This window comes from Schistocerca gregaria, chromosome 3, assembly GCF_023897955.1.
Source record: "Schistocerca gregaria isolate iqSchGreg1 chromosome 3, iqSchGreg1.2, whole genome shotgun sequence".
Taxonomy (NCBI): domain Eukaryota; kingdom Metazoa; phylum Arthropoda; class Insecta; order Orthoptera; family Acrididae; genus Schistocerca; species Schistocerca gregaria.
This window is the reverse complement of record NC_064922.1, coordinates 256,460-283,277: the sequence shown is the minus strand read 5'-3', so window position 1 is coordinate 283,277 and position 26,818 is coordinate 256,460. Positions and strand designations below refer to the sequence as shown.

Genomic DNA, 26,818 nt, shown 5'->3' with positions numbered 1-26,818 from the left:
TCACAAATCGCTGAGCCTCTCGCGGTCGTCGTCGTCGTCGTCGTCGTCGTCGTCGCCGCCGCCGCTTCTGCAGAATTAGCAAATAGCCATCGTAGCAAATGCGGCGAGGGACACCCTGCCATCGATTCCGATTGCGCAAAGTGTGTGGTCTTGTTTTCCTGTCTATGTTTGGTCGGTCTCGTAAGAGGTTGAATGTAACGAATGGGTGGGAAAGAGTAAGGGGCAGCGGCTGTGTGGAACGAAAACACAATTCCTCAGGGGGTGTGAGAGTTTCGAGATGAATCGTATATAAGTTATACTTGGTCGTCAGTGACCGTGTGGCCTAATGGATAAGGCGTCGGACTTCGGATCCGAAGATTGCAGGTTCGAATCCTGTCACGGTCGTGTTTTTCCAGTTCTGAGAAACAAACATACCGTTTTAATGTAGCAATTGTGCAGTACGAAACCGTCTGAATGTTGCTGTTGACCATTTTGTGCTTGGAGATGGTCTTGAGCTTGAAACACACACAAGAAGACCGGTGTTAACTAGCGAAATGGTCGGCAGAGTGCCCTCACCGCGAGGTTTGACTGGCACTTGCACATCTAAAACAACGTCGGAAAGTAACTCGTTCGGCTTTTGAGTCACGTCAAGTATGTGTGTTAATTTTGACGCCGCTAGCTCTGCAGATTGTCATGCAATTCCTTTACCTCTCAGAAATGATTATGAAATAAAAGTGAAGTACGTGACGAGTGTGACGTTAGGAAAACATTAGGCAGCATGGAGAGATTCTGTATGGGACCAACCAACCCAAACGAGTACTGTGTGATCTGCTACCCAGCAGGTACCCAACGAGGCAGCACGGCTAGCTCAGTCGGTAGAGCATGAGACTCTTAATCGTAGGGTCGTGGGTTCGAGCCCTACCCTGGGCGGAACGGAATTTTTCTCCGCTGCAGATGTAAATTACCGATTTTCTGATTAACGTGATGTAATGGAAATAGCAACTTTAAAATTTGCCTACGTCTCAATCAGTCGCAAGAAAACTGTATTTGAAGGTGAAGGTGATTTTGTAGACGTGTGAAAGTCATGTTCTGAAGTGCAGGTGGTTTTGTTTGGAGAGAACATCGGCTACGTGTCAGATGTGTATCCAAGCAGTAATGGGTCGCCATAGCTGCAAATATTAGTGAAAAATATGAAGTGTTGTCAGCTGAAGTCTGAAGATTTAGACGACCGTACGGACGAAGTAAGCAAAAGTTCCGCTAGGCCGCGCCTCTTTAGCTCAGTGGTAGAGCACTGGTCTAGTAAACCAGGAGTCGTGAGTTCCATCCTCACAGGAAGAAGACGAATTTTGGAAATCAGTTGCGCGTCATGGCCGTATAGCAAACAGTATCTGTGATGGCGAACAATTAGCGTGAGGAGTTTTACTAAGAATTACTCTCAGATGTGATTAAGGCGAATGGCGCTGATAAAGCATTTGCCAAAGCGGTACGGCATAAGGTGGGACGAGGCATTCTGAATTACATTTTATAGATGTATTTCTCACAAATCTCTGAGCCTCTCGCGGTCGTCGTCGTCGTCGTCGTCGTCGCCGCCGCCGCTTCTGCAGAATTAGCAAATGGCCATCGTAGCAAATGCGGCGAGGGACACCCTGCCATCGATTCCGATTGCGCAAAGTGTGTGGTCTTGTTTTCCTGTCTATGTTTGGTCGGTCTCGTAAGAGGTTGAATGTAACGAATGGGTGGGAAAGAGTAAGGGGCAGCGGCTGTGTGGAACGAAAACACAATTCCTCAGGGGGTGTGAGCGTTTCGAGATGAATCGTATATAAGTTATACTTGGTCGTCAGTGACCGTGTGGCCTAATGGATAAGGCGTCGGACTTCGGATCCGAAGATTGCAGGTTCGAATCCTGTCACGGTCCTGTTTTTTGAGTTCTGAGAAACAAACGTACCGTTTTAATGTAGCAATTGTGCAGTACAAAACCGTCTGAATGTTGCTGTTGACCATTTTGTGCTTGGAGATGGTCTTGAGCTTGAAACACACACAAGAAGACCGGTGTTAACTAGCGAAATGGTCGGCAGAGTGCCTTCACCGCGAGGTTTGACTGGCACTTGCACATCTAAAACAACGTCGGAAAGTAACTCGTTCGGCTTTTGAGTCACGTCAAGTATGTGTGTTAATTTTGACGACGCTAGCTCTGCAGATTGTCATGCAAATTCCTTTACCTCTCAGAAATGATTATGAAATAAAAGTGAAGTACGTGACGAGTGTGACGTTAGGAAAACATTAGGCAGCATGGAGAGATTCTGTATGGGACCAACCAACCCAAACGAGTACTGTGTGATCTGCTACCCAGCACGTACCCAACGAGGCAGCACGGCTAGCTCAGTCGGTAGAGCATGAGACTCTTAATCATAGGGTCGTGGGTTCGAGCCCTACCCTGGGCGGAACGGAATTTTTCTCCGCTGCAGATGTAAATTACCGATTTTCTGATTAACGTGATGTAATGGAAATAGCAACTTTAAAATTTCCCTACGTCTCAATCAGTCGCAAGAAAACTGTATTTGAAGGTGAAGGTGATTTTGTAGACATGTGAAAGTCATGTTCTGAAGTGCAGGTGGTTTTGTTTGGAGAGAACATCGGCTACGTGTCAGATGTGTAGCCAAGCAGTAATGGGTCGCCATAGCTGCTAATATTAGTCAAAAATATGAAGTGTTGTCAGCTGAAGTCTGATGATTCAGACGACCGTGTGGCGAAGTACGCAAAAGTTCCGCTAGGCCGCGCCTCTTTAGCTCAGTGGTAGAGCACTGGTCTAGTAAACCAGGAGTCGTGAGTTCCATCCTTACAGGAGGAAGACGAATTTTGGAAATCAGTTGCGCGTCATGGCCGTATAGCAAACAGTATCTGTGATGGCGAACAATTAGCGAGAGGCGTTTTATTAAGAATTACTCTCAGATGTGATTAAGGCGAATGGCGCTGATAAAGCATTTGCCAAAGCGGTACGGCATAAGGTGGGACGAGGCATTCTGAATTACATTTTATAGATGTATTTCTCACAAATCTCTGAGCCTCTCGCGGTCGTCGTCGTCGTCGTCGTCGTCGTCGCCGCCGCCGCTTCTGCAGAATTAGCAAATGGCCATCGTAGCAAATGCGGCGAGGGACACCCTGCCATCGATTCCGATTGCGCAAAGTGTGTGGTCTTGTTTTCCTGTCTATGTTTGGTCGGTCTCGTAAGAGGTTGAATGTAACGAATGGGTGGGAAAGAGTAAGGGGCAGCGGCTGTGTGGAACGAAAACACAATTCCTCAGGGGGTGTGAGCGTTTCGAGATGAATCGTATATAAGTTATACTTGGTCGTCAGTGACCGTGTGGCCTAATGCATTCTGGCTTTAGCCGTCGCCGCGGTCGGACGTGCTTGTTGTTTACTCCGCGTACGTTAGCGCTATCGCCGGTGTTTGGTGTTTACGTGAAGTTAGCTGTACATTTTCGCTGTTATTTTTTGAGTGGTGTCTCTGATAAGTGTTTTTATAGTGCTTTCGTCCGTTCCACGTTTCGTGCTTCGCCGCAATTTCGGTTGTTGCCGGAATTTCGTCGGAACCGACGACCATGTCTGACACCGTCAGGAAGAATACTTTAGTCTTCTCGTTCGAGAAAGGAACACGGCCGGTCCAACCCACTGCGCTGGAAATCCACGTTTGGCTGACTGAGGTAATCGGTATAAATTCTGACTCTGTTCATACCACGCAATTAGATGCTGAAAAATACTGTGTTTTTGTTAAATTTCTGAACTCAGTGACAGTCGATAAGTTGCTTGCAAAATGGGGTAATTCCGTTGAATTTGTTTATCGAGACGGTTCAAAAAGTAATGTCTCTGTACGAAAAGCTGATATCATGTACACCAATGTCAGGATTTTGAATGTTCCAATTGAAATTGATAATCAGTTGATCAAGGACGCTCTATCTAAATATGGCGAAGTTAAATCTATCTATAACGAAAGATGGTCGAAGCTATACAAGATACAGTGTTTTAATGGCATTAGATCCGTTGAAATGGAGGTGAAAGCCAACATTCCGTCCCATATATCCGTTGCAGGCCATAAAGCACATGTTGTGTATTCTGGTCAGGAGCGCACGTGCAATATTTGCAATGAGACAGGTCATTTCCGACAAGATTGTCCGCGCCGTGTTTTTGTTCTTCGGAACAATCTAACACAGCGTCAAAAACTGACCCTCAGCGATGTCTTACCAAATAGCACTTCCCTTCTTTCGGTTAACGACAGTGGTGCATGTACTTCTGCAGTGCCCGCCATAACTACTACGGAGTTCCCTCCCCTGAGCGTCATTACATCACACCCTTCTGTTCCCGGTTGCGATCTCCAGAATAAGAAGCGACCGTTGGAAACGACCGATGACGGCTCGGACGGCGAGTCCGCCCGTAATTCGCCTTCCACCCGCAAGCAGAAGCAGTGTAATGCGGATGTGCTCGAGGAAACAAACAGTACATGTATTGACGTGACGACAGCCGCTGAGGCAACCCGGCCGCTGTCGGCGGCTGAACAGGTACAAACGGTCCACGGAGGGGACGCAGTAACGATTGTCGCGGAGGCGGAAGAGGCGCACTCCGAAGCACAAGAGGTGACGGAGCGGAACCCAACTCAAGAACTTACAGACCCACAAACCGCCGACTCAGTCAGTGCTCTGGAGCTAGTGACGGAAGAACAAGGAAATGGCACTCGTAAAAAGGACGCTGTTGAGGCAGCTTCGGTCACAACGGTGGTAAAGATAGACAATCCGAATGACGGCGCGTTGAACCAAGATGTCCGAAGACGCCGACTCAAACCGCTACCTACTCTCAAAGCTTCCCGTAACCAAGGCAAACATCAACCAGCACAAGAGGAAGCGACGGCCAAGAACGTCTTGTATGAAATCATCACGGAAAGACCTAAGGAGGCACCTTCAAGTGACATTAGTGATGCAAAGCCCCTCGGTAAAACTAAAACCCGAGATGTTCGGAATCCTGCACCAAAATGAGGCTGTAAGATGAAAAAAAAAAAGGGGATTTTGTTGAACCAGTTTCATTTCTAATTGTACTACTGTCTTAGTCATATTTCAGAGGAACCAGATGAAGTGTTTACCGAGCTTCAAATACTGACTATTCTTTTAGATGTTTGTTTAAGCGGAGTCGTTTCTCTCTTCTAGAAGCTGCACATCTCTTTTCTTTTTTTTTATTAACATTTTGTTATCTTTTTAATCACTTATTTACTTTTTATGCAAACTAAATGTCCCAGGCATATACAATTACGACTATCAATATTAACAGGATTACATCCGTGACTAAAGTTACAGCGCTCAAGGATTATTTATATGAGTCAGGGACGGACATTGCTTTCCTACAGGAAGTAGTGCTGACTAATCTTACAGTGCCTGGATATTTGGCGATTTTAAATGTCTCACTTGACACCAACGTCGGTACAGCAATTTTAGTCAGGGAGGGGATTCCTGTCTCGGATATCGAGAGGTTGGACTCCGGCAGAGCGATAGGTATAAAAGTCTTTGGTTCTACCCTTATCAATCTGTATGCCCCTTCTGGCACATCCAATAGAATGGAAAGAGCACAGTTCTATAAAGAAGAAATCATTTATTTATTACGGAAAAACCCAAAAGATCTTATAATAGGCGGTGATTATAATTGTGTGATAAATAAGAAAGACCAGGTTCCGAATTTTAATAACTGCAGTGAACTGAAGCGTTTCGTCACTGTTTTACAGCTTAAAGATGCTTGGCAAATAATGTATCCCACTTTTGTGGCATTTACATTCCTAGGTCCTCACTCACGTAGCAGGATCGACAGACTCTACATATCGCAAAGTCTAGTTAGCTCCTTCATTAAAGCAGAGACGATTCCAGTTTACTTTTCTGATCATAGCTCCGTGCTAGCTTCCATCAACCTTACTGCGCAACCCACTCGCCGTTTTAGAAGTTCATGGCACCTTAATACGTCACTGATGCAGGACGACGGATTAGAAGAAAGTTTGACAGAAGCGTGGGCATTGTGCCTCCGCTCTGCAGATAGACACGTCTCAGTACTAGACTGGTGGTGCAACAGGGCAAAGCCTAAACTGAGAAAAGTTCTCATCCAGTATAGTGTACAACGATCGAAAGACTTGAAAAATTCCATCGAATTTTATTATACCATGCTGCGAAATTTATATGAGCAGGCAAACACTTCCAACGTCCGTCTGGCAGATATCAAGCAAACTAAGGCCAAATTGCTCAGTCTTAAAAGACAGCAGATGGAGGGTCTGAAATTAAAATCCAAGGCTAAGACAGTCGTGGAGGATGAACATGCTTCCTTGTACCATCTACTGAAGCACGAAAGAAACAGGAGACGCACCTTCATTGATGGACTTCAGTCTGAAACTGGCGAGACACTCACGACTCAGAGAGACATCGTCAATGCAGTGCACAAATATTACGAAGACCTATACACTGCCAACCCGGTATGTGAAGAGTCCTTCGATGAGTTCCTTAGTTACATAGCTCCACAGGTCTCGGACGAGGAAAACGAAGACCTTCTCGTTGAGTGTACTAACGAAGATATCCACAGAATCATCTGCAAATCTCCTCTGAGGAAATCGCCGGGACCGGATGGTTTGCCTGTTGAATTTTATAAACGATACTGGCCACTGATTGGTGACATGTTTACCCGAATGACGAACGAGGTGCTTCAGGGAAAGCATTTACCTGCTGTTTTTAAAGAGAGCACAATAGTACTAATCCCAAAAAATGCTGCAAAAAGAAACCTCAACAACTTTCGTCCTATCTCCCTGTTAAACTCCGATTATAAAATCATCGGCAGAATTTTAAACAACAGACTCTCACAGTTGGCCAAAAAGATAGTAAGTCCATACCAGTCCTGTGTGCCTACCAAGAGCATTTTCAAAAGCATAGCTGAATATAGAGATATAATTGCAATCACTGCTGTGACCACCATAAAATGTGCTATCATGTTTATTGACTTCCAGAAAGCATTTGATCGTGTGGATCATAGATTCCTTAGTGCCACACTGAACAAAATAGGTTTTAATGAGCGAGTCGTAAGTGTGATCAGAAATGTTGCAACAGGCATCAGCGCTTGTATATCAGTTAACTGCCAGAGGACAAAGCAGATTCAGATCAGGCGCGGCGTTCCTCAAGGAAGCCCCCTTTCCATGTTCCTATTCGTGCTTTCATTAGAACCTTTCCTCCGCAGTGTTCATGCCACTCTAACTGGCATCACATTATCTGGTCACCGAACAGTCATAAACGCCTATGCCGATGATGTCGGAGTCGTCCTGCGAAATCCCGACGACATTTTGAAATTGGAAACGCTAATTAAAAAGTACTGTAGAGTCTCCGGAGCAGGTGTCAACGCAAACAAAAGCAAACTCCTAAACCTGCGGGGTTTTCAACATACCACCGTAGCCTGGGCCACAATGGTCACCCAATGCAAAGCACTAGGAATAACACTGACACCTTGTCCGTTAAAAATGGCAGCTATCAATTGGAGAAATACGTCGGGACAACTTCTTGGAACAACAAGAGAAAACCTCCACCGTAACTTGAACCAAGTTCAGAGGGTGATTTTCATTAACCACTGCATTCTCTCCAGGAGTTACTTTATAGCACAGATCTTCCCACTACCGAAAATGATTGGAAAAAAGATAATGTCTACCATTGCCAGCTATCTTTGGAGAGGGGATATATTCAGAGTCGACGCAAAAACTGCGACCTTAGATCCCAGGAATGGAGGTTTGGGGTTAGTTGACATCAGAAATAAGGCGTCTGCGCTTTTTATAAAAAGGACCGCCACTATCCTTAGCGACCACGCTGATAGCATTACAACTAAATTATTTGAAGTTGTCAGGCCTGCCAGTTTACAGGCGCCGGTGAATGTGCAAAAAATAAATAACCGGCTCCAGTACGTTCGTGTATATTTTGTGGAATTCAGCTATCTCGGCGGTGTCATCATCAACTCACGACGGATCACGGCCCGCTATATTCTGTCCCATCGAAAGAAAATGGAGGGGAGAAACAAATTGGAAAGTAAATACCCACACACTGATTGGGACGCCATATGGAAAAATATTAATATGCGTGGTCTACCATCGGACGTCAAGTCAGCGTGGTATAAAACAGTGAATGAGACCGTAAGCACCAATGAAAGGTTACATGCAATCGGCGTTAGCGACACGAACCTATGTCTCAAATGTAAATTGATCGACACGTTAGTGCACAGATTCACGTGCGGTGGCAATCTACAAATCTGTAATTGGATTAGGGAACAACTGGCTTTTCTTACGAGATCTTCGGTGGAAAATTTTCCCCCTGTTACATTCCTCAGGCCTCAGACTTGCTATTTTCCAGCAGCAAAAAACAACTCGGTCCATTGGTTAATGGGACACTATGTGAATTACGTAATTAATCACCTGGGAAATGACAATTCCACTGATTTTTACATGTACTTGAAGTGTGCTTTTTATAACGCCCTGAAATATAAAGACCACAAGAAAAACTACGGCAATATGCTTAAAATTGTATTCGAGCGACTGGGCATTGGTTGACAAGCCAACGAGATAAACAAAAATCGTTTATTTAAGCGAAACGACGCTTAAACAAAAACAATTGGGGAGAAGTACACTTTTACAGTTTCATATTACAATCACTTATCTTCTGCTGGCAAAGAAGGCTATTTTGTTTATTGCACAGAAGAAGCCGAAGCCGAAAGCCAGTATCGCAGGGTTAAAGATAAATTGTTTTCTTATACATTCATTTTATGACTGAGAAGGAAGTCTCATTTGTTTCCATGGAAGGGAACATACTTTTTTATTATTATTATTAATCTCAAGAAGGAAAGGAGGCTATGGAATTAGTGCCTTAACATAAAATTCCTTCTTCACATTCCATGAAGATTTTTCTTTTACAATAAAAAAAATAACAAACAAACAAAAATAATAATAATAACAATAAAAAAACTAAACAGAAATTAAAAAAAAATAATATACAGGTTCAGGGTCCACTACTTCCTCCAACTTTATTATATATTACAAAGAAGTATGCTAGGTTGCCGAGAAGCAGTGGATGAGAAAAAAAAAAAAAAAAAAAAAAAAAAAAAAAGCACTAAAGCTATAACCTTCAATCTCTATTGCCTCGGCATGACATAAAATTTTTGTTTCAAATGAAGCATCTTTTGAAAAAAAAAAAAAAAAAAAAAAAAGTAGTTAAAAAAAAAAAAATTGGATAAGGCGTCGGACTTCAGATCCGAAGATGGCAGGTTCGAATCCTGTCACGGTCCTGTTTTTCCAGTTCTGAGAAACAAACATACCGTTTTAATGTAGCAATTGTGCAGTACAAAACCGTCTGAATGTTGCTGTTGACCATTTTGTGCTTGGAGATGGTCTTGAGCTTGAAACACACACAAGAAGACCGGTGTTAACTAGCGAAATGGTCGGCAGAGTGCCCTCACCGCGAGGTTTGACTGGCACTTGCACATCTAAAACAACGTCGGAAAGTAACTCGTTCGGCTTTTGAGTCACGTCAAGTATGTGTGTTAATTTTGACGCCGCTAGCTCTGCAGATTGTCATGCAATTCCTTTACCTCTCAGAAATGATTATGAAATAAAAGTGAAGTACGTGACGAGTGTGACGTTAGGAAAACATTAGGCAGCATGGAGAGATTCTGTATGGGACCAACCAACCCAAACGAGTACTGTGTGATCTGCTACCCAGCAGGTACCCAACGAGGCAGCACGGCTAGCTCAGTCGGTAGAGCATGAGACTCTTAATCACAGGGTCGTGGGTTCGAGCCCTTCGCTGGGCGGAACGGAATTTTTTTCCACTGCAGATGTATATTACCGATTTTCTGATTAACGTGATGTAATGGAAATAGCAACTTTAAAATTTGCCTACGTCTCAATCAGTCGCAAGAAAACTGTATCTGAAGGTGAAGGTGATTTTGTAGACATGTGTGAAAGTCATGTTCTGAAGTGCAGGTGATTTTGTTTGGAGAGAACATCGGCTACGTGTCAGATGTGTATCCAAGCAGTAATGGGTCGCCATAGCTGCTAATATTAGTCAAAAATATGAAGTGTTGTCAGCTGAAGTCTGAAGATTCAGACGACCGTACGGACGAAGTACGCAAAAGTTCCGCTAGGCCGCGCCTCTTTAGCTCAGTGGTAGAGCACTGGTCTAGTAAACCAGGAGTCGTGAGTTCCATCCTCACAGGAGGAAGACGAATTTTGGAAATCAGTTGCGCGTCATGGCCATATAGCAAACAGTATCTGTGATGGCGAACAATTAGCGTGAGGAGTTTTATTAAGAATTACTCTCAGATGTGATTAAGGCGAATGGCGCTGATAAAGCATTTGCCAAAGCGGTACGGCATAAGGTGGGACGAGGCAGTGTGAATTACATTTTATAGATGTATTTCTCACAAATCGCTGAGCCTCTCGCGGTCGTCGTCGTCGTCGTCGTCGTCGTCGTCGCCGCCGCCGCTTCTGCAGAATTAGCAAATGGCCATCGTAGCAAATGCGGCGAGAGACACCCTGCCATCGATTCCGATTGCGCAAAGTGTGTGGTCTTGTTTTCCTGTCTATGTTTGGTCGGTCTCGTAAGAGGTTGAATGTAACGAATGGGTGGGAAAGAGTAAGGGGCAGCGGCTGTGTGGAACGAAAACACAATTCCTCAGGGGGTGTGAGCGTTTCGAGATGAATCGTATATAAGTTATACTTGGTCGTCAGTGACCGTGTGGCCTAATGGATAAGGCGTCGGACTTCGGATCCGAAGATTGCAGGTTCGAATCCTGTCACGGTCCTGTTTTTTGAGTTCTGAGAAACAAACATACCGTTTTAATGTAGCAATTGTGCAGTACAAAACCGTCTGAATGTTGCTGTTGACCATTTTGTGCTTGGAGATGGTCTTGAGCTTGAAACACACACAAGAAGACCGGTGTTAACTAGCGAAATGGTCGGCAGAGTGCCCTCACCGCGAGGTTTGACTGGCACTTGCACATCTAAAACAACGTCGGAAAGTAACTCGTTCGGCTTTTGAGTCACGTCAAGTATGTGTGTTAATTTTGACGCCGCTAGCTCTGCAGATTGTCATGCAATTCCTTTACCTCTCAGAAATGATTATGAAATAAAAGTGAAGTACGTGACGAGTGTGACGTTAGGAAAACATTAGGCAGCATGGAGAGATTCTGTATGGGACCAACCAACCCAAACGAGTACTGTGTGATCTGCTACCCAGCAGGTACCCAACGAGGCAGCACGGCTAGCTCAGTCGGTAGAGCATGAGACTCTTAATCATAGGGTCGTGGGTTCGAGCCCTTCGCTGGGCGGAACGGAATTTTTCTCCGCTGCAGATGTAAATTACCGATTTTCTGATTAACGTGATGTAATGGAAATAGCAACTTTAAAATTTGCCTACGTCTCAATCAGTCGCAAGAAAACTGTATTTGAAGGTGAAGGTGATTTTGTAGACATGTGAAAGTCATGTTCTGAAGTGCAGGTGGTTTTGTTTGGAGAGAACATCGGCTACGTGTCAGATGTGTAGCCAAGCAGTAATGGGTCGCCATAGCTGCTAATATTAGTCAAAAATATGAAGTGTTGTCAGCTGAAGTCTGATAATTCAGACGACCGTGCGGCGAAGTACGCAAAAGTTCCGCTAGGCCGCGCCTCTATAGCTCAGTGGTAGAGCACTGGTCTAGTAAACCAGGAGTCGTGAGTTCCATCCTTACAGGAGGAAGACGAATTTTGGAAATCAGTTGCGCGTCATGGCCGTATAGCAAACAGTATCTGTGATGGCGAACAATTAGCGAGAGGCGTTTTATTAAGAATTACTCTCAGATGTGATTAAGGCGAATGGCGCTGATAAAGCATTTGCCAAAGCGGTACGGCATAAGGTGGGACGAGGCATTCTGAATTACATTTTATAGATGTATTTCTCACAAATGTCTGAGCCTCTCGCGGTCGTCGTCATCGTCGTCGTCGTCGTCGCCGCCGCCGCCGCTTCTGCAGAATTAGCAAATGGCCATCGTAGCAAATGCGGCGAGGGACACCCTGCCATCGATTCCGATTGCGCAAAGTGTGTGGTCTTGTTTTCCTGTCTATGTTTGGTGGGTCTCGTAAGAGGTTGAATGTAACGAATGGGTGGGAAAGAGTAAGGGGCAGCGGCTGTGTGGAACGAAAACACAATTCCTCAGGGGGTGTGAGCGTTTCGAGATGAATCGTATATAAGTTATACTTGGTCGTCAGTGACCGTGTGGCCTAATGGATAAGGCGTCGGACTTCGGATCCGAAGATTGCAGGTTCGAATCCTGTCACGGTCCTGTTTTTCCAGTTCTGAGAAACAAACATACCGTTTTAATGTAGCAATTGTGCAGTACAAAACCGTCTGAATGTTGCTGTTGACCATTTTGTGCTTGGAGATGGTCTTGAGCTTGAAACACACACAAGAAGACCGGTGTTAACTAGCGAAATGGTCGGCAGAGTGCCCTCACCGCGAGGTTTGACTGGCACTTGCACATCTAAAACAACGTCGGAAAGTAACTCGTTCGGCTTTTGAGTCACGTCAAGTATGTGTGTTAATTTTGACGCCGCTAGCTCTGCAGATTGTCATGCAAATTCCTTTACCTCTCAGAAATGATTATGAAATAAAAGTGAAGTACGTGACGAGTGTGACGTTAGGAAAACATTAGGCAGCATGGAGAGATTCTGTATGGGACCAACCAACCCAAACGAGTACTGTGTGATCTGCTACCCAGCAGGTACCCAACGAGGCAGCACGGCTAGCTCAGTCGGTAGAGCATGAGACTCTTAATCATAGGGTCGTGGGTTCGAGCCCTTCGCTGGGCGGAACGGAATTTTTCTCCGCTGCAGATGTAAATTACCGATTTTCTGATTAACGTGATGTAATGGAAATAGCAACTTTAAAATTTCCCTACGTCTCAATCAGTCGCAAGAAATCTGTATTTGAAGGTGAAGGTGATTTTGTAGACATGTGAAAGTCATGTTCTGAAGTGCAGGTGGTTTTGTTTGGAGAGAACATCGGCTACGTGTCAGATGTGTATCCAAGCAGTAATGGGTCGCCATAGCTGCTAATATTAGTCAAAAATATGAAGTGTTGTCAGCTGAAGTCTGATAATTCAGACGACCGTGCGGCGAAGTACGCAAAAGTTCCGCTAGGCCGCGCCTCTATAGCTCAGTGGTAGAGCACTGGTCTAGTAAACCAGGAGTCGTGAGTTCCATCCTTACAGGAGGAAGACGAATTTTGGAAATCAGTTGCGCGTCATGGCCGTATAGCAAACAGTATCTGTGATGGCGAACAATTAGCGAGAGGCGTTTTATTAAGAATTACTCTCAGATGTGATTAAGGCGAATGGCGCTGATAAAGCATTTGCCAAAGCGGTACGGCATAAGGTGGGACGAGGCATTCTGAATTACATTTTATAGATGTATTTCTCACAAATCTCTGAGCCTCTCGCGGTCGTCGTCGTCGTCGCCGCCGCCGCTTCTGCAGAATTAGCAAATGGCCATCGTAGCAAATGCGGCGAGGGACACCCTGCCATCGATTCCGATTGCGCAGAGTGTGTGGTCTTGTTTTCCTGTCTATGTTTGGTCGGTCTCGTAAGAGGTTGAATGTAACGAATGGGTGGGAAAGAGTAAGGGGCAGCGGCTGTGTGGAACGAAAACACAATTCCTCAGGGGGTGTGAGCGTTTCGAGATGAATCGTATATAAGTTATACTTGGTCGTCAGTGACCGTGTGGCCTAATGGATAAGGCGTCGGACTTCGGATCCGAAGATTGCAGGTTCGAATCCTGTCACGGTCGTGTTTTTCCAGTTCTGAGAAACAAACATACCGTTTTAATGTAGCAATTGTGCAGTACAAAACCGTCTGAATGTTGCTGTTGACCATTTTGTGCTTGGAGATGGCCTTGAGCTTGAAACACACACAAGAAGACCGGTGTTAACTAGCGAAATGGTCGGCAGAGTGCCCTCACCGCGAGGTTTGACTGGCACTTGCACATCTAAAACAACGTCGGAAAGTAACTCGTTCGGCTTTTGAGTCACGTCAAGTATGTGTGTTAATTTTGACGCCGCTAGCTCTGCAGATTGTCATGCAATTCCTTTACCTCTCAGAAATGATTATGAAATAAAAGTGAAGTACGTGACGAGTGTGACGTTAGGAAAACATTAGGCAGCATGGAGAGATTCTGTATGGGACCAACCAACCCAAACGAGTACTGTGTGATCTGCTACCCAGCACGTACCCAACGAGGCAGCACGGCTAGCTCAGTCGGTAGAGCATGAGACTCTTAATCATAGGGTCGTGGGTTCGAGCCCTACCCTGGGCGGAACGGAATTTTTCTCCGCTGCAGATGTAAATTACCGATTTTCTGATTAACGTGATGTAATGGAAATAGCAACTTTAAAATTTCCCTACGTCTCAATCAGTCGCAAGAAAACTGTATTTGAAGGTGAAGGTGATTTTTTAGACATGTGAAAGTCATGTTCTGAAGTGCAGGTGGTTTTGTTTGGAGAGAACATCGGCTACGTGTCAGATGTGTAGCCAAGCAGTAATGGGTCGCCATAGCTGCTAATATTAGTCAAAAATATGAAGTGTTGTCAGCTGAAGTCTGATAATTCAGACGACCGTGCGGCGAAGTACGCAAAAGTTCCGCTAGGCCGCGCCTCTATAGCTCAGTGGTAGAGCACTGGTCTAGTAAACCAGGAGTCGTGAGTTCCATCCTTACAGGAGGAAGACGAATTTTGGAAATCATTTGCGCGTCATGGCCGTATAGCAAACAGTATCTGTGATGGCGAACAATTAGCGAGAGGCGTTTTATTAAGAATTACTCTCAGATGTGATTAAGGCGAATGGCGCTGATAAAGCATTTGCCAAAGCGGTACGGCATAAGGTGGGACGAGGCATTCTGAATTACATTTTATAGATGTATTTCTCACAAATGTCTGAGCCTCTCGCGGTCGTCGCCGCCGCCGCCGCTTCTGCAGAATTAGCAAATGGCCATCGTAGCAAATGCGGCGAGGGACACCCTGCCATCGATTCCGATTGCGCAAAGTGTGTGGTCTTGTTTTCCTGTCTATGTTTGGTCGGTCTGGTAAGAGGTTGAATGTAACGAATGGGTGGGAAAGAGTAAGGGGCAGCGGCTGTGTGGAACGAAAACACAATTCCTCAGGGGGTGTGAGCGTTTCGAGATGAATCGTATATAAGTTATACTTGGTCGTCAGTGACCGTGTGGCCTAATGGATAAGGCGTCGGACTTCGGATCCGAAGATTGCAGGTTCGAATCCTGTCACGGTCGTGTTTTTCCAGTTCTGAGAAACAAACATACCGTTTTAATGTAGCAATTGTGCAGTACAAAACCGTCTGAATGTTGCTGTTGACCATTTTGTGCTTGGAGATGGTCTTGAGCTTGAAACACACACAAGAAGACCGGTGTTAACTAGCGAAATGGTCGGCAGAGTGCCCTCACCGCGAGGTTTGACTGGCACTTGCACATCTAAAACAACGTCGGAAAGTAACCCGTTCGGCTTTTGAGTCACGTCAAGTATGTGTGTTAATTTTGACGCCGCTAGCTCTGCAGATTGTCATGCAATTCCTTTACCTCTCAGAAATGATTATGAAATAAAAGTGAAGTACGTGACGAGTGTGACGTTAGGAAAACATTAGGCAGCATGGAGAGATTCTGTATGGGACCAACCAACCCAAACGAGTACTGTGTGATCTGCTACCCAGCAGGTACCCAACGAGGCAGCACGGCTAGCTCAGTCGGTAGAGCATGAGACTCTTAATCATAGGGTCGTGGGTTCGAGCCCCACCCTGGGCGGAACGGAATTTTTCTCCGCTGCAGATGTAAATTACCGATTTTCTGATTAACGTGATGTAATGGAAATAGCAACTTTAAAATTTGCCTACGTCTCAATCAGTCTCAAGAAAACTGTATTTGAAGGTGAAGGTGATTTTGTAGACATGTGAAAGTCATGTTCTGAAGTGCAGGTGGTTTTGTTTGGAGAGAACATCGGCTACGTGTCAGATGTGTAGCCAAGCAGTAATGGGTCGCCATAGCTGCTAATATTAGTGAAAAATATGAAGTGTTGTCAGCTGAAGTCTGATGATTCAGACGACCGTGCGGCGAAGTACGCAAAAGTTCCGCTAGGCCGCGCCTCTTTAGCTCAGTGGTAGAGCACTGGTCTAGTAAACCAGGAGTCGTGAGTTCCATCCTTACAGGAGGAAGACGAATTTTGGAAATCAGTTGCGCGTCATGGCCGTATAGCAAACAGTATCTGTGATGGCGAACAATTAGCGAGAGGCGTTTTATTAAGAATTACTCTCAGATGTGATTAAGCTGAATGGCGCTGATAAAGCATTTGCCAAAGCGGTACGGCATAAGGTGGGACGAGGCATTCTGAATTACATTTTATAGATGTATTTCTCACAAATCTCTGAGCCTCTCGCGGTCGTCGTCGTCGTCGTCGCCGCCGCCGCTTCTGCAGAATTAGCAAATGGCCATCGTAGCAAATGCGGCGAGGGACACCCTGCCATCGATTCCGATTGCGCAAAGTGTGTGGTCTTGTTTTCCTGTCTATGTTTGGTCGGTCTCGTAAGAGGTTGAATGTAACGAATGGGTGGGAAAGAGTAAGGGGCAGCGGCTGTGTGGAACGAAAACACAATTCCTCAGGGGGTGTGAGCGTTTCGAGATGAATCGTATATAAGTTATACTTGGTCGTCAGTGACCGTGTGGCCTAATGGATAAGGCGTCGGACTTCGGATCCGAAGTTTGCAGGTTCGAATCCTGTCACGGTCGTGTTTTTCCAGTTCTGAGAAACAAACATACCGTTTTAATGTAGCAATTGTGCAGTACGAAACCGTCTGAATGTTGCTGTTGACCATTTTGTGCTTGGAGATGGTCTTGAGCTTGAAACACACACAAGAAGACCGGTGTTAACTAGCGAAATGGTCGGCAGAGTGCCCTCACCGCGAGGTTTGACTGGCACTTGCACATCTAAAACAACGTCGGAAAGTAACCCGTTCGGCTTTTGAGTCACGTCAAGTATGTGTGTTAATTTTGACGCCGCTAGCTCTGCAGATTGTCATGCAATTCCTTTACCTCTCAGAAATGATTATGAAATAAAAGTGAAGTACGTGACGAGTGTGACGTTAGGAAAACATTAGGCAGCATGGAGAGATTCTGTATGGGACCAACCAACCCAAACGAGTACTGTGTGATCTGCTACCCAGCACGTACCCAACGAGGCAGCACGGCTAGCTCAGTGGGTAGAGCATGAGACTCTTAATCATAGGGTCGTGGGTTCGAGCCCTACCCTGGGCGGAACGGAATTTTTCTCCGCTGCAGATGTAAATTACCGATTTTCTGATTAACGTGATGTAATGGAAATAGCAACTTTAAAATTTGCCTACGTCTCAATCAGTCGCAAGAAAACTGTATTTGAAGGTGAAGGTGATTTTTTAGACATGTGAAAGTCATGTTCTGAAGTGCAGGTGGTTTTGTTTGGAGAGAACATCGGCTACGTGTCAGATGTGTAGCCAAGCAGTAACGGGTCGCCATAGCTGCTAATATTAGTGAAAAATATGAAGTGTTGTCAGCTGAAGTCTGATAATTCAGACGACCGTGCGGCGAAGTACGCAAAAGTTCCGCTAGGCCGCGCCTCTTTAGCTCAGTGGTAGAGCACTGGTCTAGTAAACCAGGAGTCGTGAGTTCCATCCTTACAGGAGGAAGACGAATTTTGGAAATCAGTTGCGCGTCATGGCCGTATAGCAAACAGTATCTGTGATGGCGAACAATTAGCGAGAGGCGTTTTATTAAGAATTACTCTCAGATGTGATTAAGGCGAATGGCGCTGATAAAGCATTTGCCAAAGCGGTACGGCATAAGGTGGGACGAGGCATTCTGAATTACATTTTATAGATGTATTTCTCACAAATCTCTGAGCCTCTCGCGGTCGTCGTCGTCGTCGTCGTCGTCGTCGCCGCCGCCGCTTCTGCAGAATTAGCAAATGGCCATCGTAGCAAATGCGGCGAGGGACACCCTGCCATCGATTCCGATTGCGCAAAGTGTGTGGTCTTGTTTTCCTGTCTATGTTTGGTCGGTCTCGTAAGAGGTTGAATGTAACGAATGGGTGGGAAAGAGTAAGGGGCAGCGGCTGTGTGGAACGAAAACACAATTCCTCAGGGGGTGTGAGCGTTTCGAGATGAATCGTATATAAGTTATACTTGGTCGTCAGTGACCGTGTGGCCTAATGGATAAGGCGTCGGACTTCGGATCCGAAGATTGCAGGTTCGAATCCTGTCACGGTCCTGTTTTTCCAGTTCTGAGAAACAAACATACCGTTTTAATGTAGCAATTGTGCAGTACAAAACCATCTGAATGTTGCTGTTGACCATTTTGTGCTTGGAGATGGTCTTGAGCTTGAAACACACACAAGAAGACCGGTGTTAACTAGCGAAATGGTCGGCAGAGTGCCCTCACCGCGAGGTTTGACTGGCACTTGCACATCTAAAACAACGTCGGAAAGTAACTCGTTCGGCTTTTGAGTCACGTCAAGTATGTGTGTTAATTTTGACGCCGCTAGCTCTGCAGATTGTCATGCAATTCCTTTACCTCTCAGAAATGATTATGAAATAAAAGTGAAGTACGTGACGAGTGTGACGTTAGGAAAACATTAGGCAGCATGGAGAGATTCTGTATGGGACCAACCAACCCAAACGAGTACTGTGTGATCTGCTACCCAGCACGTACCCAACGAGGCAGCACGGCTAGCTCAGTCGGTAGAGCATGAGACTCTTAATCATAGGGTCGTGGGTTCGAGCCCTACCCTGGGCGGAACGGAATTTTTCTCCGCTGCAGATATAAATTACCGATTTTCTGATTAACGTGATGTAATGGAAATAGCAACTTTAAAATTTCCCTACGTCTCAATCAGTCGCAAGAAAACTGTATTTGAAGGTGAAGGTGATTTTGTAGACATGTGAAAGTCATGTTCTGAAGTGCAGGTGGTTTTGTTTGGAGAGAACATCGGCTACGTGTCAGATGTGTAGCCAAGCAGTAATGGGTCGCCATAGCTGCTAATATTAGTGAAAAATATGAAGTGTTGTCAGCTGAAGTCTGATGATTCAGACGACCGTGCGGCGAAGTACGCAAAAGTTCCGCTAGGCCGCGCCTCTTTAGTCTAGTAAACCAGGAGTCGTGAGTTCCATCCTTACAGGAGGAAGACGAATTTTGGAAATCAGTTGCGCGTCATGGCCGTATAGCAAACAGTATCTGTGATGGCGAACAATTAGCGAGAGGCGTTTTATTATGAATTACTCTCAGATGTGATTAAGGCGAATGGCGCTGATAAAGCATTTGCCAAAGCGGTACGGCATAAGGTGGGACGAGGCATTCTGAATTACATTTTATAGATGTATTTCTCACAAATCTCTGAGCCTCTCGCGGTCGTCGTCGTCGTCGTCGTCGTCGTCGTCGTCGTCGCCGCTTCTGCAGAATTAGCAAATGGCCATCGTAGCAAATGCGGCGAGGGACACCCTGCCATCGATTCCGATTGCGCAAAGTGTGTGGTCTTGTTTTCCTGTCTATGTTTGGTCGGTCTCGTAAGAGGTTGAATGTAACGAATGGGTGGGAAAGAGTAAGGGGCTGCGGCTGTGTGGAACGAAAACACAATTCCTCAGGGGGTGTTTGCGTTTCGAGATGAATCGTATATAAGTTATACTTGGTCGTCAGTGACCGTGTGGCCTAATGGATAAGGCGTCGGACTTCGGATCCGAAGATTGCAGGTTCGAATCCTGTCACGGTCCTGTTTTTCCAGTTCTGAGAAACAAACATACCGTTTTGATGTAGCAATTGTGCAGTACAAAACCATCTGAATGTTGCTGTTGACCATTTTGTGCTTGGAGATGGTCTTGAGCTTGAAACACACACAAGAAGACCGGTGTTAACTAGCGAAATGGTCGGCAGAGTGCCCTCACCGCGAGGTTTGACTGGCACTTGCACATCTAAAATAACGTCGGAAAGTAACTCGTACGTCAAGTATGTGTGTTAATTTTGACGCCGCTAGCTCTGCAGATTGTCATGCAAATTCCTTTACCTCTCAGAAATGATTATGAAATAAAAGTGAAGTACGTGACGAGTGTGACGTTAGGAAAACATTAGGCAGCATGGAGAGATTCTGTATGGGACCAACCAACCCAAACGAGTACTGTGTGATCTGCTACCCAGCAGGTACCCAACGAGTCAGCACGGCTAGCTCAGTCGGTAGAGCATGAGACTCTTAATCAAAGGGTCGTGGGTTCGAGCCCTACCCTGGGCGGATCGGAATTTTTCTCCGCTGCAGATGTAAATTACCGATTTTCTGATTAACGTGATGTAATGGAAATAGCAACTTTAAAATTTGCCTACGTCTCAATCAGTCGCAAGAAAACTGTATTTGAAGGTGAAAGTCATGTTCTGAAGTGCAGGTGGTTTTGTTTGGAGAGAACATCGGCTACGTGTCAGATGTGTAGCCAAGCAGTAATGGGTCGCCATAGCTGCTAATATTAGTCAAAAATATGAAGTGTTGTCAGCTGAAGTCTGATGATTCAGACGACCGTGCGGCGAAGTACGCAAAAGTTCCGCTAGGCCGCGCCTCTTTAGCTCAGTGGTAGAGCACTGGTCTAGTAAACCAGGAGTCGTGAGTTCCATCCTTACAGGAGGAAGACGAATTTTGGAAATCAGTTGCGCGTCATGGCCGTATAGCAAACAGTATCTGTGATGGCGAACAATTAGCGAGAGGCGTTTTATTAAGAATTACTCTCAGATGTGATTAAGGCGAATGGCGCTGATAAAGCATTTGCCAAAGCGGTACGGCATAAGGTGGGACGAGGCATTCTGAATTACATTTTATAGATGTATTTCTCACAAATCGCTGAGCCTCTCGCGGTCGTCGTCGTCGTCGTCGTCGTCGTCGTCGCCGCCGCTTCTGCAGAAGTAGCAAATGGCCATCGTAGCAAATGCGGCGAGGGACACCCTGCCATCGATTCCGATTGCGCAAAGTGTGTGGTCTTGTTTTCCTGTCTATGTTTGGTCGGTCTCGTAAGAGGTTGAATGTAACGAATGGGTGGGAAAGAGTAAGGGGCAGCGGCTGTGTGGAACGAAAACACAATTCCTCAGGGGGTGTGAGCGTTTCGAGATGAATCGTATATAAGTTATACTTGGTCGTCAGTGTCCGTGTGGCTTAATGGATAAGGCGTCGGACTTCGGATCCGAAGATTGCAGGTTCGAATCCTGTCACGGTCCTGTTTTTCCAGTTCTGAGAAACAAACATACCGTTTTAATGTAGCAATTGTGCAGTACAAAACCAACTGAATGTTGCTGTTGACCATTTTGTGCTTGGAGATGGTCTTGAGCTTGAAACACACACAAGAAGACCGGTGTTAACTAGCGAAATGGTCGGCAGAGTGCCCTCACCGCGAGGTTTGACTGGCACTTGCACATCTAAAATAACGTCGGAAAGTAACTCGTTTTGCTTTTGAGTCACGTCAAGTATGTGTGTTAATTTTGACGCCGCTAGCTCTGCAGATTGTCATGCAAATTCCTTTACCTCTCAGAAATGATTATGAAATAAAAGTGAAGTACGTGACGAGTGTGACGTTAGGAAAACATTAGGCAGCATGGAGAGATTCTGTATGGGACCAACCAACCCAAACGAGTACTGTGTGATCTGCTACCCAGCACGTACCCAACGAGGCAGCGCGGCTAGCTCAGTCGGTAGAGCATGAGACTCTTAATCATAGGGTCGTGGGTTCGAGTCCTACCCTGGGCGGAACGGAATTTTTCTCCGCTGCAGATGTAAATTACCGATTTTCTGATTAACGTGATGTAATGGAAATAGCAACTTTAAAATTTCCCTACGTCTCAATCAGTCGCAAGAAAACTGTATTTGAAGGTGAAGGTGATTTTGTAGACATGTGAAAGTCATGTTCTGAAGTGCAGGTGGTTTTGTTTGGAGAGAACATCGGCTACGTGTCAGATGTGTAGCCAAGCAGTAATGGGTCGCCATAGCTGCTAATATTAGTCAAAAATATGAAGTGTTGTCAGCTGAAGTCTGATGATTCAGACGACCGTGCGGCGAAGTACGCAAAAGTTCCGCTAGGCCGCGCCTCTTTAGCTCAGTGGTAGAGCACTGGTCTAGTAAACCAGGAGTCGTGAGTTCCATCCTTACAGGAGGAAGACGAATTTTGGAAATCAGTTGCGCGTCATGGCCGTATAGCAAACAGTATCTGTGATGGCGAACAATTAGCGAGAGGCGTTTTATTAAGAATTACTCTCAGATATGATTAAGGCGAATGGCGCTGATAAAGCATTTGCCAAAGCGGTACGGCATAAGGTGGGACGAGGCATTCTGAATTACATTTTATAGATGTATTTCTCACAAATCTCTGAGCCTCTCGCGGTCGTCGTCGTCGTCGTCGTCGTCGTCGCCGCCGCCGCTTCTGCAGAATTAGCAAATGGCCATCGTAGCAAATGCGGCGAGGGACACCCTGCCATCGATTCCGATTGCGCAAAGTGTGTGGTCTTGTTTTCCTGTCTATGTTTGGTCGGTCTCGTAAGAGGTTGAATGTAACGAATGGGTGGGAAAGAGTAAGGGGCAGCGGCTGTGTGGAACGAAAACACAATTCCTCAGGGGGTGTGAGCGTTTCGAGATGAATCGTATATAAGTTATACTTGGTCGTCAGTGACCGTGTGGCCCCCAGTCTGCCTGCAGCGGCGGTGGCGAGCGGTTCGTCGTGCTGTGCTTCGCTCTGCGGCTGGCTTTGTTTACATCCGCTGTGTAAGTCTGTGCGTTTTCGCCGGCGCTTCGCAGTAGTTAGATATTCTGTCAACGTTCGAAAATGCAGTAATGGCTCAACTTAGTAGAAAGGACACTCTGAAATTTACCTTTGATCGACGTTTTGCTCGACCTAAATCTTTCGAAATTGAGGATTGGTTAGAGGAAGTTGTTCAAGTTCCGTTTGAAGATACTGTTGGTTTTCACTTGTCAATTGTGAGTAGTGTGATGTACTTGAAGCTGAAAAACCCTGAGTTATGCGAACGAGTTGTCAATAATACCGGTGGTAAGCTTAAGTTTAAACACAGTGATGGAAATATTGGCGAAGTTACTGTCGATCATGTGGGACTTGGTATTCGAACAATTCGAATTTTTGAGCTACCCTTTGAAGTTCCTACAGATGCGATCAATCTTGTTATTGCACCCTTTGGGAAGGTCCTCAGTAATTTTGCAGAAAAATGGTCCGGTGCTCACAAATATCCGGTTTTGAACGGTGTCAGGCAGTTGAAGGTGGACTTATTACGACATATTCCGTCTTACATTAACGTTTGCGGTTATCGAGGTATCGTCATTTATGATGGTCAACCACGAACGTGTGCAGTTTGCAATTCTCCAGGTCATATACGTTCTGAATGTATTCAAAGACGTGTTGTGCAGCTGCCGACAGGTGAACCGGTGAAGTCCGCGGAGATGACTATTTTGTCCACCACTTACGCTTCGGTGGCTCGCGACCAACCGACCGACCAACTGCCCATGGATACCGAAGTAGACATTCGCCCCCAACCAACCCTTCCTCCAACGGCCGAGCAACTTGTTGACATTTCTGAGCGACAAGAGCAACACCTGAGTGTGAGTGACGTGTTTGATTCCGTAGCGCAGTCCCCGACTCTGTCAACAGAACAAAATTCCACCTCCTCAGAGACGCAGGTCAGGACTGTGACTGCTGAATGTCGTTCCCCACAACCCCCCCATGAAATCTCGGATTCCGATGAGCGTTGTCCACCTGCTAAATCCCCGCGGAAGAACAAGAAACGCAGAATCGCCCGCCAGGGTGCGGAAGAGGCGGCGGCGTCGTTGCGGGGAAAGGTGCAGCAAATCATGGACAAAGTCAGTGCAAAATCACCAGAATCCTCCCGACAACAGGCGCTAACTTCTGCACACCTGCGGGATGAAGATCGTGCAATCACGCTAACTGAGCCCTCTCGCGATGCTACCGGCCAGGTGTCTCCCATGTGCAGTGACGATGTTGATCATTGTTTAAAAGAACAACGACAACATCATCCTCTTGCGTCCAAGAACCCCAGCACTATAGACTGGGCGGCGGAACCAGAGGTCGAACACATGGACGCTGATGCAACTGATATTCCAGTCACTTCCCGATTTCCCGAACAGCCTTCTACGGCAGTAGAACCGGCACATGATGATAAGTTACTGGATCCACGGCAGGCAAACAAAGAAGAGGACTCTGACTTCTTTTAAAACGGCGCCGATTCCTTCTTACTCTCGTAAGAGCGTGAATGACTGATCAGCAGGCGTATAAAATTGGTACATTAAATATAAATAAAATCCGCAGTTCCCTCAAACTCGACAACATCGTAGACCTCTTATACGCCGCCGACATTGATATCCTCTTGCTTCAGGAGGTCGCCGACATTGCTTTGAACCACATTCCCGGTTATAATGTGACGGCCAATCCGGGACACGGTTCCGATTTAGGCACCGCTATTCTCACGAAAGAAGGAATTATCGTCCAGAATGTAGAACGACTCATAAGTTGTAGGGGAATTGGCGTGACTATCAATAATGTTAGACTCCTAAATCTGTATGCACCATCCGGCTCAACTAATAGGCGACGCCGAGCGGACTTTTTCAAGGAAGAAATACTTCCGCTTTTTGCAACACAATATGACCACCTAATATTGGCGGGAGATTTTAACTGTGTACTTAACGCCAAAGATCAGACGCCGCATTTCAATAAATCGATTGAATTAGAACAGATCGTCAAGGATTTACGTTTAGTCGATACGTGGGAGCACAAGTTTGGTACAACACCTGGTTTTACTCACGTCACGAATCATTCAGCGAGTAGATTGGACCGCATTTACGTATCGGACACTCTCAGACAGCGAATTTTACAAACTGAGGTCTGGCCAACCAGTTTCTCCGACCATGCGGCTTATATTTGCACGCTGAATTTGGGGAAACAGGAAACCTACCGAGGCAAAGGACTATGGAAACTAAATGTTGCACATTTAGACGATCCTGAATGCAGAGAAGCCTTCACTCGAGCGTGGAATGAAAGTGAAGCCAAATTCAGTACGTACGGCTCGGCATTGCAATGGTGGCTCGAATGCGCTAAACCGAAAATTCGTAAATCCATGATACAATATTCCCGGAATAAGAACTGGTGGTTTAAGAGAACGATGGAGTTTTATTATCAATGTCTTCGAGACTTATATACTCTTGATGCCACTGTGATTGACAACTACCCCCGCATTAAAAGACTGCAAGCAAAAATATTACTTTTGAAACGAAAACAGATGGAAGGTTACAAAATTAGAGGTCGGGTTTCGACTATGGCAAAAGGCGAACAGCCATCCATTTATCACCTGATACGTGAAACTAAACGAGCACGGACAAAGATCTTAACTGAACTACAATCCGAAGACGGCACGATTCTAACTCGGCAACACGATATCAGAGACGCCGTTCAAACTTATTACACTGACTTGATGTCCAATAAACCTACCGACGACGAAGCCCTTGCAGAGTTCCGGAGCAGCTTAACGCACAGGCTTCGCCCTGCGGATGTAGCCGAACTCGTCACCGATGTAACGGAAGATGAACTGGAAGATGTGGTGTTCCACAGTCCAAAAAACAAATCTCCCGGATGTGACGGTCTCCCGGTGGAACTTTATCAAGTCTTCTGGCCACAACTGAAGACAAAGCTGACGGTGCTCTGCAACGAACTTCTCCAACCGGACATGCCCATTCCTCCGCCATTCAGTGAAGGACTTGTGGTCTTACTCCCGAAACGGACGAGCAATAACACCGTCGCAACTTTGCGACCCATTACGTTGCTCAACAGCGACTACAAAATTTTTGCTCGCATTCTCGCAACGAGAATGAAAACTGTGATGCATACCGTCATTGGATCACATCAAACGAGTGTTGGAAAGGACAGAGCTATATATCAGACATTATCAGACTATCGAGATGTGATTTCTGTTGCGGACGCTTGCAAAATCCGATGTGCTATCGTAACTTTAGATTTCGCACAGGCTTTCGACAGAGTGAACCATCCTTACCTTTTCCAGATAATGCAGACTCTGGGTTTTCCTCCGCAGTTCATCAGCATCATACAGAAATTGTTACGGAATAGTACATCCAAACTTGTCGTTAACGGTCAGCCAAGTCGCGCCGTCCCGATAAACAGTTCTGTTAGGCAGGGCTGCCCTATGTCGATGGCGCTGTTTGCCATTGCGATCGAACCGCTGCTAGTCACCTTGACGGAACGTTTACAAGGACTCCACATACACGGGCAGAAGATAGTGTGCCGAGCTTACGCTGATGATGTTACCTTCCTAGCTATGAATGTCAATGAGGTCGAGAGGGGTCTCCTGATCATCTCACAATATGAAAAGGCATCTGGTGCGAAACTGCATTGGACGAAATCAGGGATCATGAACGTTGGGCAAGGCATAGGCGCGATCGGTCATGGCCAGCTTAAAGAGATCACTAGGATGACGTGTCTCGGTGTCGATTTTCGGAACACCATCCGCCACACCATTGCCGCCAATTATAAGCAATTGCTCAACAAAATTCGTGCTTGTGCGAAGTTACATAGCGTCAGGAAATTGGACGAGCTTCAAAAGGTTGAATTGGCCAATATTTATATCACTGCCAAAATCAATTATGTGGCTCAAGTTTTGCCCATCCCCACCGATATAGCCAAATGCATGCTG

At 45.8% G+C, this 26,818-nt stretch overlaps 14 non-coding genes across 14 annotated transcripts; all 14 read left to right on the top strand.

Moving 5' to 3' along the window:
* Positions 1-311: 311 nt before the first annotated feature.
* On the top strand, positions 312-384 carry Trnar-ucg (transfer RNA arginine (anticodon UCG)). Its single transcript has one exon. It is a non-coding gene; the product is annotated as a tRNA-Arg (tRNA).
* A 1,437-nt stretch (positions 385-1,821) lies between these two features.
* Positions 1,822-1,894, top strand: Trnar-ucg (transfer RNA arginine (anticodon UCG)). The gene has a single exon. It is a non-coding gene; the product is annotated as a tRNA-Arg (tRNA).
* Positions 1,895-9,758: 7,864 nt separating this feature from the next.
* Trnak-cuu (transfer RNA lysine (anticodon CUU)) lies at positions 9,759-9,831 on the top strand. The gene has a single exon. It is a non-coding gene; the product is annotated as a tRNA-Lys (tRNA).
* Positions 9,832-10,169: 338 nt separating this feature from the next.
* Trnat-agu (transfer RNA threonine (anticodon AGU)) lies at positions 10,170-10,241 on the top strand. Its single transcript has one exon. It is a non-coding gene; the product is annotated as a tRNA-Thr (tRNA).
* A 510-nt stretch (positions 10,242-10,751) lies between these two features.
* On the top strand, positions 10,752-10,824 carry Trnar-ucg (transfer RNA arginine (anticodon UCG)). Its single transcript has one exon. It is a non-coding gene; the product is annotated as a tRNA-Arg (tRNA).
* Positions 10,825-12,266: 1,442 nt separating this feature from the next.
* On the top strand, positions 12,267-12,339 carry Trnar-ucg (transfer RNA arginine (anticodon UCG)). Its single transcript has one exon. It is a non-coding gene; the product is annotated as a tRNA-Arg (tRNA).
* A 1,428-nt stretch (positions 12,340-13,767) lies between these two features.
* Trnar-ucg (transfer RNA arginine (anticodon UCG)) lies at positions 13,768-13,840 on the top strand. Its single transcript has one exon. It is a non-coding gene; the product is annotated as a tRNA-Arg (tRNA).
* A 1,421-nt stretch (positions 13,841-15,261) lies between these two features.
* Trnar-ucg (transfer RNA arginine (anticodon UCG)) lies at positions 15,262-15,334 on the top strand. The gene has a single exon. It is a non-coding gene; the product is annotated as a tRNA-Arg (tRNA).
* Positions 15,335-15,786: 452 nt separating this feature from the next.
* On the top strand, positions 15,787-15,859 carry Trnak-cuu (transfer RNA lysine (anticodon CUU)). Its single transcript has one exon. It is a non-coding gene; the product is annotated as a tRNA-Lys (tRNA).
* A 905-nt stretch (positions 15,860-16,764) lies between these two features.
* On the top strand, positions 16,765-16,837 carry Trnar-ucg (transfer RNA arginine (anticodon UCG)). Its single transcript has one exon. It is a non-coding gene; the product is annotated as a tRNA-Arg (tRNA).
* Positions 16,838-18,276: 1,439 nt separating this feature from the next.
* Positions 18,277-18,349, top strand: Trnar-ucg (transfer RNA arginine (anticodon UCG)). Its single transcript has one exon. It is a non-coding gene; the product is annotated as a tRNA-Arg (tRNA).
* Positions 18,350-19,772: 1,423 nt separating this feature from the next.
* On the top strand, positions 19,773-19,845 carry Trnar-ucg (transfer RNA arginine (anticodon UCG)). The gene has a single exon. It is a non-coding gene; the product is annotated as a tRNA-Arg (tRNA).
* Positions 19,846-21,249: 1,404 nt separating this feature from the next.
* Positions 21,250-21,322, top strand: Trnar-ucg (transfer RNA arginine (anticodon UCG)). Its single transcript has one exon. It is a non-coding gene; the product is annotated as a tRNA-Arg (tRNA).
* A 453-nt stretch (positions 21,323-21,775) lies between these two features.
* Positions 21,776-21,848, top strand: Trnak-cuu (transfer RNA lysine (anticodon CUU)). The gene has a single exon. It is a non-coding gene; the product is annotated as a tRNA-Lys (tRNA).
* Positions 21,849-26,818: the final 4,970 nt, after the last annotated feature.